Raw genomic sequence first — 10,855 nt, 5'->3', positions numbered from 1 at the left:
ATCGCCATGTTGTGGAGAATATGCTAACTGCAATCCACAATGTTTGACAAATCAAAAAGGTTGAATTTAGTAAAACTGTTTTTTTCATGACCTCTTTACAGAAAGTATGGACAGAAGAAAGGAAAAAAACTTCCAACTCCCACTTAAATGAAAGCTATTTTAAAGCATAGGATTGAGGTAATATTCAGATATTACAGGAAATGCCAATTTCTTGACACTTCTTGTGTCTGTATATTTGTGTCTGTATATTTATTTATGAAGCAATATTGCATACTTACATTAAAGCAGAGGAGTCAAACTCAAATACAAAGTGGGCCGAAATTGAGCTCTGGGAGGGGCGTCGCTAGCCCTGTTTTGGGGGGGGGGGGGGGGGGCACGTGCCTCCAATCTATCCTGGGGTGCCACGGATCTCCGCCCGACCCCCTCTGGCAGCGGCTCCCTCCAGCCGCCGCCACCGCGTCACTCAGACCTCAGGATCAGGCGGCGAGCCGGCGACCAATCGTGCGGGCGCTAGGACCCAGCGCCCGCACTGATATGCGGAAGTGACATCACTTCCGCATATCGAGCGGGTTCGTCCAGCGCCCGCTCTTACTGGTCGGGTCGCCGCTGATCCTGAGGTCTGCTACAAGGTAAGGGGGGTGGGGGGAGCAGCGGCGGCGGCGGGGGGCCTCCCTGGCACTCACTCACTCCCTTAAGGGGCTCCCTGGCACTCACTCACTCCCTAAAGGGGCTCCCTGGCACTCACTCACTCCCTAAAGGGGCTCCCTGGCACTCACTCCCTAAAGGGGCTCCCTGGCACTCACTCACTCCCTAAAGGGGCTCCCTGGCACTCACTCACTCCCTAAAGGGGCTCCCTGGCACTCACTCACTCCCTAAAGGGGCTCCCTGGCACTCACTCACTCCCTAAAGCGGCTCCCCTGGCACTCACTCACTCCCTAAAGGGGCTCCCTGGCACTCACTCACTCGCTAAAGCGGCTCCCCCTGGCACTCACTCACTCCCTAAAGGGGCTCCCTGGCACTCACTCTCTAAAGGGGCTCCCCCTGGCACTCACTCCCTAAAGGGGCTCCCTGGCACTCACTCACTCCCTAAAGGGGCTCCCTGGCACTCACTCACTCCCTAAAGGGGCTCCCTGGCACTCACTCACTCCCTAAAGGGGCTCCCTGGCACTCACTCACTCCCTAAAGCGGCTCCCCTGGCACTCACTCACTCCCTAAAGGGGCTCCCTGGCACTCACTCACTCCCTAAAGGGGCTCCCCCTGGCACTCACTCACTCCCTAAAGGGGCTCCCTGGCACTCACTCCCTAAAGGGGCTCCCCCTGGCACTCACTCACTCCCTAAAGGGGCTCCCTGGCACTCACTCACTCCCTAAAGGGGCTCCCCCTGGCACTCACTCACTCCCTAAAGGGGCTCCCTGGCACTCACTCACTCCCTAAAGGGGCTCCCCCTGGCACTCACTCACTCCCTCCCTAAAGGGGCTCCCTGGCACTCACTCACTCCCTAAAAGGGCTCCCTGGCACTCACTCCCTAAAGGGGCTCCCTGGCACTCACTCACTCCCTAAAGGGACTCCCTGGCACTCACTCACTCCCTAAAGGGGCTCCCTGGCACTCACTCCCTAAAGGGGCTCCCTGGCACTCACTCACTCCCTAAAGGGGCTCCCTGGCACTCACTCACTCCCTAAAGGGGCTCCCTGGCACTCACTCACTCCCTAAAGGGGCTCCCCCTGGCACTCACTCACTCCCTAAAGGGGCTCCCTGGCACTCACTCACTCCCTAAAGGGGCTCCCTGGCACTCACTCACTCCCTAAAGGGGCTCCCTGGCACTCACTCCCTAAAGGGGCTCCCCCTGGCACTCACTCACTCCCTAAAGGGGCTCCCCCTGGCACTCACTCACTCCCTAAAGGGGCTCCCTGGCACTCACTCACTCCCTAAAGGGGCTCCCTCTGGCACTCACTCACTCCCTAAAGGGGCTCCCTGGCACTCACTCACTCCCTAAAGGGGCTCCCTGGCACTCACTCACTCCCTAAAGGGGCTCCCTGGCACTCACTCCCTAAAGGGGCTCCCTGGCACTCACTCACTCACTCACTCACTCACTCCCTAACTCACTCACTCACTCCCTAAAGGGGCTCCCCCTGGCACTCACTCCCTAAAGGGGCTCCCTGGCACTCACTGACTCCCTAAAGGGCCTCCCTGTCACTCACTCACTCCCTAAAGGCCCTTCCTGTCACTCACTCACTCCCTAAAGGGCCTCCCTGTCACTCACTCATTCACTCCCTAAAGGGCCTCCCTGTCACTCACTCACTCACTCACTCACTCACTCACTCCCTAAAGGTCCTCCCTGTCACTCACTCACTCCCTAAAGGGGCTCCCTGGCACTCACTCACTACCTAAAGGTCCTCCCTGTCACTCACTCACTCCCTAAAGGGCCTCCCTGGCACTCACTCACTGCCTTAAGGGCCTCCCTGGCACTCACTCACTGACTGAAGGGCCTCCCTGTCACTAGAGTTGGGCCGAACCTCCGATTTTAGGTTCGCGAACCCTGTTCGCGAACTTCCGCAAAAGGTTCGGTTCGCGAAAAAGTTCGCGAACCGCAATAGACTTCAATGGGGAGGCGAACTTTAAAAGTTTAAAAAAATTCTATCAACTGGAAAAATGATAGAAAACATGTTTCAAAAGCTGTAATACCTGGAGCCACACCTAATTGAGTGAAATACACATCACTGCTGGAGGACCCGCCCTCCTCCAAGCAAGGTCCTTTATACCATTTGCCTGCCTACACTAATTAGTTATGGGACAGCTGCTACACACTCTGCTAGGGAGATTTTAATTGCCTTCTACCCTTCTACCCTCCTCCCTCCTCCCTAAAGGGCCTCCCTGTCACTCACTCATTCACTCCCTAAAGGGCCTCCCTGTCACTCACTCACTCACTCACTCCCTAAAGGTCCTCCCTGTCACTCACTCACTCCCTAAAGGGGCTCCCTGGCACTCACTCACTACCTAAAGGTCCTCCCTGTCACTCACTCACTCCCTAAAGGGCCTCCCTGGCACTCACTCACTGCCTTAAGGGCCTCCCTGGCACTCACTCACTGCCTGAAGGGCCTCCCTGTCACTAGTGATGGGCGAACACCTGGATGTTCGGGTTCGGGAAAGTTCGCCGAACATGGCCGAGATGTTCGGCATGTTCGGGCCGAACCCCGAACTTCCCGAACATCCCTATTTTGGGGGCCCTATGGGGTCGCAGGCATAAGGGGGGAGCATGCCCCGATCGCGGGGGGGGTCGGAAATTCCCCCCACCCCCTCCGCTAGCGCTCCCCCCTCTGCCCGCTTCCCCATTCAAAAGTTTCAAGAAGTACCTGTATAGCGGATGGCCTGGCAGTGGCACTGTGGAGTGAGGAGGAGTCCGGAGAGTGACGAGTTGAGGGAGGCCGGGCAGCGGGCGTGAGGTCAGAGAAAGGGCGGAACTCGCCCTTTCTCTGACCTCACGCCCGCTGCCCGGCCTCCCTCAACTCGTCACTCTCCGGACTCCTCCTCCTCCTCACTCCACAGTGCCACTGCCAGGCCATCCGCTATACAGGTACTTCTTGAAACTTTTGAATGGGGAAGCGGGCAGAGGGGGGAGCGCTAGCGGAGGGGGTGGGGGGAATTTCCGACCCCCCCCGCGATCGGGGCATGCTCCCCCCTTATGCCTGCGACCCCATAGGGGGGCCGTATTGCGGCCTGTTCGGCCGAACAGGGCCCTGTTCGCCCGAACAGGGGCCCTGTTCGGCCCTGTTCGGGGGCATACAGAAGTTCGGGGCGAACCCGAACTTAAAAGGCCGAACACCATGAGGTGTTCGGCCGAACTCGAACATCACCCGAACAGGGTGATGTTCTGCAGAACCCGAACAGTGGCGAACACTGTTCGCCCAACACTACCTGTCACTAGAGTTGGGCCGAACCTCCGATTTTAGGGGGAGGGTCTCTTCTGCCAGGGAATTATACTATTTTAAAAACCAGTATACATCATACCATAGCTGGGAATACATACATGAGTATACATCATACCATAGCTGGGGATACATACATGAGTATACATCATACCATAGCTGGGAATCGAACCCAGATCTCACTGTGTGGTAGGCACGTCACCCTAAGCACTGTACCACTACAGAAGTAAGTGAAGCTAGCCTAAAATTTAACATTTATGCTCAATGCAATAGAACCATTAGGTTGCTTAAAGGAGAACTGTAGTGAGAGGTATATGGAGGCTGCCATATTGATTTCCTTTTAAGCTATACCAGTTGCCTGGCAGCCCTGCTGATCTATTTGGCTGCAGTAGTGTGAATCACACCAGAAACAAGCATGCAGCTAATCTTGTCAGATCTTACAAAAATGTCAAACACCAGATCATACCATAGCTGGGAATCGAACCCAGATCTCACTGTGTGGTGGGCACGTCACCCTAAGCACTGTACCACTACAGAAGTAAGTGAAGCTAGCCTAAAATTTAACATTTATGCTCAATGCAATAGAACCATTAGGTTGCTTAAAGGGAAGGTTCAGGGAACTCTTGAAAAAAATAAAAATCCCTATCCACTTACCTGGGGCTTCCTCCAGCCCGTGGCAGGCAGGAGGTGCCCTCGCCGCCGCTCCAGAGGCTTCCGGTCGTCTTCGGTGGCCGACCCGACCTGGCCAGGCCGGCTGCCAGGTCGGGCTCTTCTGCGCTCCATGGCCGGGCTCTTCTGCGTCCCACGCCGGCGCGCTGACGTCATCGGACGTCCTCCGGGCTGTACTGCGCAGGCGCAGTAGTTCTGCACCTGCGCAGTACAGCCCGGAGGACATCCGATGACGTCAGCGCGCCCTGCAGGGTGGCCTCTTGAGCGCGTCCCTGTGGCTTGCAGCTCTTGAGCGCTTTGAGTCCGACAGGAGAAAAGCACTATACAAATGTTTGGATTATTATTATTACTGCAGCCAAATAGATCAGCAGGGCTGCCAGGCAACTGGTATAGCTTAAAAGGAAATCAATATGGCAGCCTCCATATACCTCTCACTACAGTTCTCCTTTAAGCAACCTAATGGTTCTATTACATTGAGCATAAATGTTAAATTTTAGGCTAGCTTCACTTACTTCTGTAGTGGTACAGTGCTTAGGGTGATGTGCCCACCACACAGTGAGATCTGGGTTCGATTCCCAGCTATGGTATGATCTGGTGTTTTGACATTTTTGTAAGATCTGACAAGATTAGCTGCATGCTTGTTTCTGGTGTGATTCACACTACTGCAGCCAAATAGATCAGCAGGGCTGCCAGGCAACTGGTATAGCTTAAAAGGAAATCAATATGGCAGCCTCCATATACCTCTCACTACAGTTCTCCTTTAAGCAACCTAATGGTTCTATTGCATTGAGCATAAATGTTAAATTTTAGGCTAGCTTCACTTACTTCTGTAGTGGTACAGTGCTTAGGGTGACATGCCCACCACACAGTGAGATCTGGGTTCGATTCCCAGCTATGGTATGATGTATACTCATGTATGTATTCCCAGCTATGGTATGATGTATACTGGTTTTTAAAATAGTATAATTCCCTGGCAGAAGAGACCCTCCTCCCTCCGGTAGGAGGGGGGAGGGTGGCCAATTAAAATCTCCCTAGCAGAGTGTGTAGCAGCTGTCCCATAACTAATTAGTGTAGCCAGACAACTGAGTCAAATGGTATAAAGGACCTAGCTTGAAGGGAGGGTGGGCCGGTTCTCTAGCAGTGTGTTTGACAATAACATGTCTGCTGACAGTGAAATGGAGGCTAAAAATTTTGCTCAATACAGCATTATGGGGCGAATCGAACTTCCGCAAAAGTTCGCCTGATGCAGGCGAACGCGAAAGCCCAAAGTTCGCCTGGAACCGTTCGCCGGCGAACCGTTCGGCCCATCTCTACCTGTCACTCACTCACTGCCTGAAGGGGCTCCCTGGCACTCACTCACTGCCTGAAGGGGCTCCCTGGCACTCACTCACTGCCTGAAGGGGCTTCCTGGCACTCACTCACTGCCTGAAGGGGCTCCCTGGCACTCACTCACTACCTAAAGGGGCTCCCTGTCACTCACTATTGGGGTCCCTGTCACTCACTACCTAACTGGAGGCGCCTGTCACTCACTAGCTAACCTGGGGGTCCCTGTCACTCACTACCTAACGTGGGGGCTACCATATTAAGGGGGATTCTGCCTATTTATGTGAAATGCTGTCTATTTATGTGCCTCATGACTGCTGAATTTGTCTTGTTGGGAGCCTTATGATTTGTTGGGGGCCTCAAGATTGCTGAATTTGTCTTGTTGGGGGCCTCATGATTTGTTGGGGGCCTCATGATTGCTGAATTTCTTGTTGGGGGCCTCATGATTTGTTGGAGGCCTCATGATTGCTGAATTTGTCTTGTTGGGGGCCTCATGATTGCTGAATTTGTCTTGTTGGGGGTCACATGATTGCTAACTGCGAGACTATGGGAAAAGCTGAATCCTTATCATATGAGACAATAGCATTAAACCTACTTTTTTAGCTTTTTAAAACAGAAAATAAAACTGGGAGGTTCTAAAAAATTGAATACATTTTTCAGGCGTAGGATGGATGAAATTGTTAATCTTCACAGTTTATTTTCAACTTGGATTTTCCATAATGTTCATGTATGAGTTAAAACGTTTGTACAGTATTTAGTTTAAATTGTGGTTGCCACTTTGCGATAGATAAGTGACTTTTGGGTTGCAGTTTGGGCACTCGGCCTCCAAAAGGTTCGCCACCACTGTCATAATCTAATGTCCCACCATTGCTAGGTTCATGTAAATTTGTTTCCACCCGGCCGTTACCACACCTATATTCTGGTCCATGGCCCACCCATTTTTCGGTGCGGCACGATAAGCACACCGCACAACGTGATCCTCATATTTTTGGCACGCTAGCTGCAGTGTGCTGAATTCTGCTGCCTACAGTATGTACAGTATACGCTGTTCTCTAGTTGCTGCACTGTGTGCTGATTTACCTCCAGTGTGTACAGTGTAAGGTGTTACTCTGTGCCTTTACTGATTGTAAACCAGCTATATTGTATGCTGATCCCTGCTACTTTCAGTATGTACAGTATTTTTTTTTTTTTGTAACACTGTTTTTTATTGCTTCATTCAACAAAAGAGTTACATGGCAGTATAAACATATAAAAGTGAACAAAGAAACAGGTACTGATATATGCATATCAATTTTGTTTTTGATTTTCCTTTCCCTTAGAAACCGTCAGAAATGAACTTTTATAAGTTTATCTTCTGGCCGACGTGGGTCACCCCCCAAATTGGTAAAAGTATCTTGGGGAAAGTGTAATCAGCGTCACCAAGCTGTAGGGATAAGATTTGTGGTCAGGGTGAAACCTTCATAGGGAGAAGGAGTTGAAGTTCCAATCATAGGGCGTGGCCACATATATCAGATGATTATTTCAGTGAGTAAAAAACATACAGAATAGAAAACATATATTCATAATGAGGGGGGGTTGGTGGTGAGTCACAATGTTCAGGTAGTTTGTTTATACTTATTTCAGTTAAGGTGTAGTGGAAGTAAGAGGGTCTCATACCATCTTATATCCTACTTATTGGGGTCATCAGGCCGTTGAAGCCATTGTGCCTCCTTACAAATATAGGTTGGTTCAGTTCCTCCGGGTACACTCCATTGTTAAGTAGCTTTTGCAAGTCAGGGGGGCAAGTTATCTGGGGAAAAGTGCTCCCAAGGGTCCCATATTCTGTGGAAGTTAGTTTCTGTGTTCCTTAGGGAGGCAGTTAGCTGCTCCATGGATTTAGTCCAATTTATTTTTAGTTTAATATCTGGGATGGTGGGTGGAGCTATTTTTTTCCAAGCAGATGTAATTGAGAGCCTAGTAGCGGTTAGAATGTGAGTGATTAAACGCATAGTGGATTTGGGAGTATTTGGTATAGTTTTTCCCAGAAGCATATGGAGTGGATCCAAAGGAACCGAGACCCCTGTAACCTGTGATATCAAGTTCTGTACCCCTATCCACAGGGATGTAATCGAGGGGCAGGACCAAAGGATGTGTTCCAAAGAACCTTTATAACCACACCCCCTCCAACAGCAATCTGGAGTGTTGGGGTATATTCGAGATAAAACCTCTGGGGTTAGATACCAGTGGAATAAGATCTTATAAATATTTTCTTTTATTTGGGTACACATGGAGGTGTGCCGGGCATTTTCCCATATATCAGTCCAGTCTTCAGTATCTATATTCCTAGAGAGAGCGGTCTCCCATTTTTCCATGTATAAGTGAGATGGAGAGAGAGTTCCTGATTTGGTCTGGAGGAGGTTATATATTTGTGAGATGAGGCCTCTCTGGTATCCTATGTGAAGGCAAATACGTTCAAATGGGGTGGAGGAGGAAAGTGAAGGGGCTCTTTTAGTGTACTGTTGTAGGAAATGAGCTATTTGATTATAATCCATAATAGTCTGAGGGGTGAGGGGTTTTTTTTCTTCTATTTTGGACCTAGAGATCAATTTCCCGCTCACATAATCAGTCCAATTGTTCAGGTTGAAGTATCCGTAATTAAACCATCTTGCCATAAAGGGTTTTGAGAGTCCCGGGGGGAAGGAAGGGTTGCCTAATATAGGGAACAGTGGGGATGGCGAGGATCTCAGGTTGGCTAGAGACATGACCGATTTCCATAATCGGATGGTGAATGATATAGTTGGCAGAAGATTGGCCTGGGGAACTTTCGGGGGGGGGGGGGGGGGGTATCTGACCATATGAAGGAGGCTAGGGATAGTGGTAGAACACTAGTAGCTTCTATAAGGCCCCATTTAGAAAATACCCTAAAAGAGGACCACTCTGTCAACTGTCTGAGGTGAGAAGCCTGATAGTATGCTTTTAAATTTGGGAGACCTAGGCCTCCTTGTTCTCTCAGAGAGATGAGGACAGTTTTAGAGACTCTGGGCTTTTTGTGATTCCATACAAATTTTGAAAATTCAGACTGTAGCCTAGATAATTGAGATGAGGGAACCTGAACTGGGAGGGTCTCGAAAAGGTACAGCAAGCGGGGTAATACATTCATTTTTAATGCGTATATCCTTCCAATCCAAGATATCTTATATGCGGTCCATTTGTGGAGATCTTGAAGGATTTTTTGAATAAGTGATGGGAAATTATGTTTGTAAATTGTGGAGTAGGATGGGGTAAGGTTGATTCCTAAGTATTTTAGAGTATGGGTCTTCCATTTGTAGGGAAAGGCTGATTTTAAGGATTCAAGGAGGTGGAGCGGGAAATTAATTGGGAGTGCTTCTGTTTTGTCTTTGTTAAGTTTAAAACCGGAGAGAAGTTCATATTCGTTTAATGTGTCATGGAGGGCAGGGAGTGATAGAAGAGGATTCGTAATGGAGAGCAATATGTCATCTGCAAAGAGTGATATTTTGTATTCAGACTTACCTAGGGATATTCCTTTGATGTCTGCATTACATCTTATAGCTGATGCTAAGGGTTCTATGCTAATGGCAAACAGGAGGGGAGATAAGGGGCACCCTTGCCTGGTACCATTTTGTATCTTGAATGGTTGAGGAGAGTTTGAGGGGAGTTTTACCGTCGAGGAAGGGGAGGAGTATAAAAATTGGAGCATTGTGATGAATGGGCCTTCAAAGCCTTGGTGTTTGAGGATCTGAAATAAGAATGGCCAGGATAATCTATCAAAGGCCTTCTCTGCATCCAAACTAAGGAGCAGAGAAGGCCTCTGGTTTTTGTTCATAATGGAGATGAGATCTATTGCTCTCCTAGTATTATCACCAGCTTGTCTTCCTAATATGAACCCTACTTGATCGTTATTGATCAATTGTGGTAAGATGGGATTTAGGCGGTTGGAGAGGGTTTTCGTGATAATTTTAAGGTCTGAGTTTAGGAGGGAGATAGGTCTGTAACTCTGGGGGAGTTGGGGGTCTTTGCCCTCCTTAGGGATTACTGTGAGGAGGGAGTTTAGCATAGAGGTGGGAGGAGTCTCTCCTTCCATAATTTTATTAGCTAAGGTACATAGATGGGGTAGTAGGATATTTTTAAATGTTTTGTAGTACGAGTATGGGAGCCCATCTGGTCCAGGAGATTTAGAGGATGGTAGTTTTTTAAGAATTTCTGCAAGTTCTGCTATGGTGATAGGGGAATTAAGTAATGTACGATGAGCTTCTGTGAGTTTTGGTAGATTTAGGGGTGATAGGAAGGCTTCTACTTTATCCGAGTATGCAGGATTGTTAGATTGGTCAGGGAGATTGTATAATTCTTCATAAAAAGTGGTAAAAATTTTGGATATTTTTTGTGGGTCATAGTGCGTGGTGCCGTCCCTATCTTTCATCGAGTAAATTATTCGTTGGGAGCTTTTAGGGTTAAGTTTCCAGGCTAAGATGGTGTGGGGTTTGTTGCCCCTTTCAAAAAAGAGCTGCCTAGTCCATCTGAGACTTTTTTCAAGGTGGATAGTCTGAAGAGAGCGTATGTCTTGCTTAAGCTGTTGCATATTGTCACGGACGATTGCGGGGACGCAGGCGCGTCCTGGACGACCGTGAAGAAAAAGCAATCGCACTCGATTCCCTGCATCGATTGCGCTTCAAAACGGTACAATCCGGGTTGAGTGTGTAGGGGCAGCTGCAGTCTTTTCTCAGCAGAGAGAGAGCCCCAGCCTAAATGCTGGTTGGCCCTTTTGATATGCTAATGAGCCTGGGCCCAGAGAGTCCCTGGCTTCAAGCTGTGCTGATGGCCCATCCATCAGGTATAAGGTGACAAACACCATGACAGAACCAATTTAGAGTGAGGAAACTCAGACACTCCGACTCCTTTTCCCAGCAGGGAGCCGACATGTGGCTTGCTGCTGCCAACTTCA

The 10,855-nt window shown here is 49.5% G+C and overlaps 1 long non-coding RNA gene across 1 annotated transcript in view; it reads left to right on the top strand.

Moving 5' to 3' along the window:
- LOC137534827 (uncharacterized) overlaps positions 1-178 on the top strand; it is a 42,469-nt gene extending 42,291 nt beyond the window's left edge. Inside the window, exon 3 of the long non-coding RNA XR_011024383.1 lies at positions 102-178. This is a non-coding gene — a long non-coding RNA (uncharacterized lncRNA). The remainder of the gene's footprint in view (positions 1-101) is intronic.
- Positions 179-10,855: the final 10,677 nt, after the last annotated feature.

Source organism: Hyperolius riggenbachi, chromosome 10, assembly GCF_040937935.1.
Source record: "Hyperolius riggenbachi isolate aHypRig1 chromosome 10, aHypRig1.pri, whole genome shotgun sequence".
Taxonomy (NCBI): domain Eukaryota; kingdom Metazoa; phylum Chordata; class Amphibia; order Anura; family Hyperoliidae; genus Hyperolius; species Hyperolius riggenbachi.
Note: the sequence above shows the minus strand (reverse complement) of the source record. Positions and strands in the feature narration are given on the sequence as shown.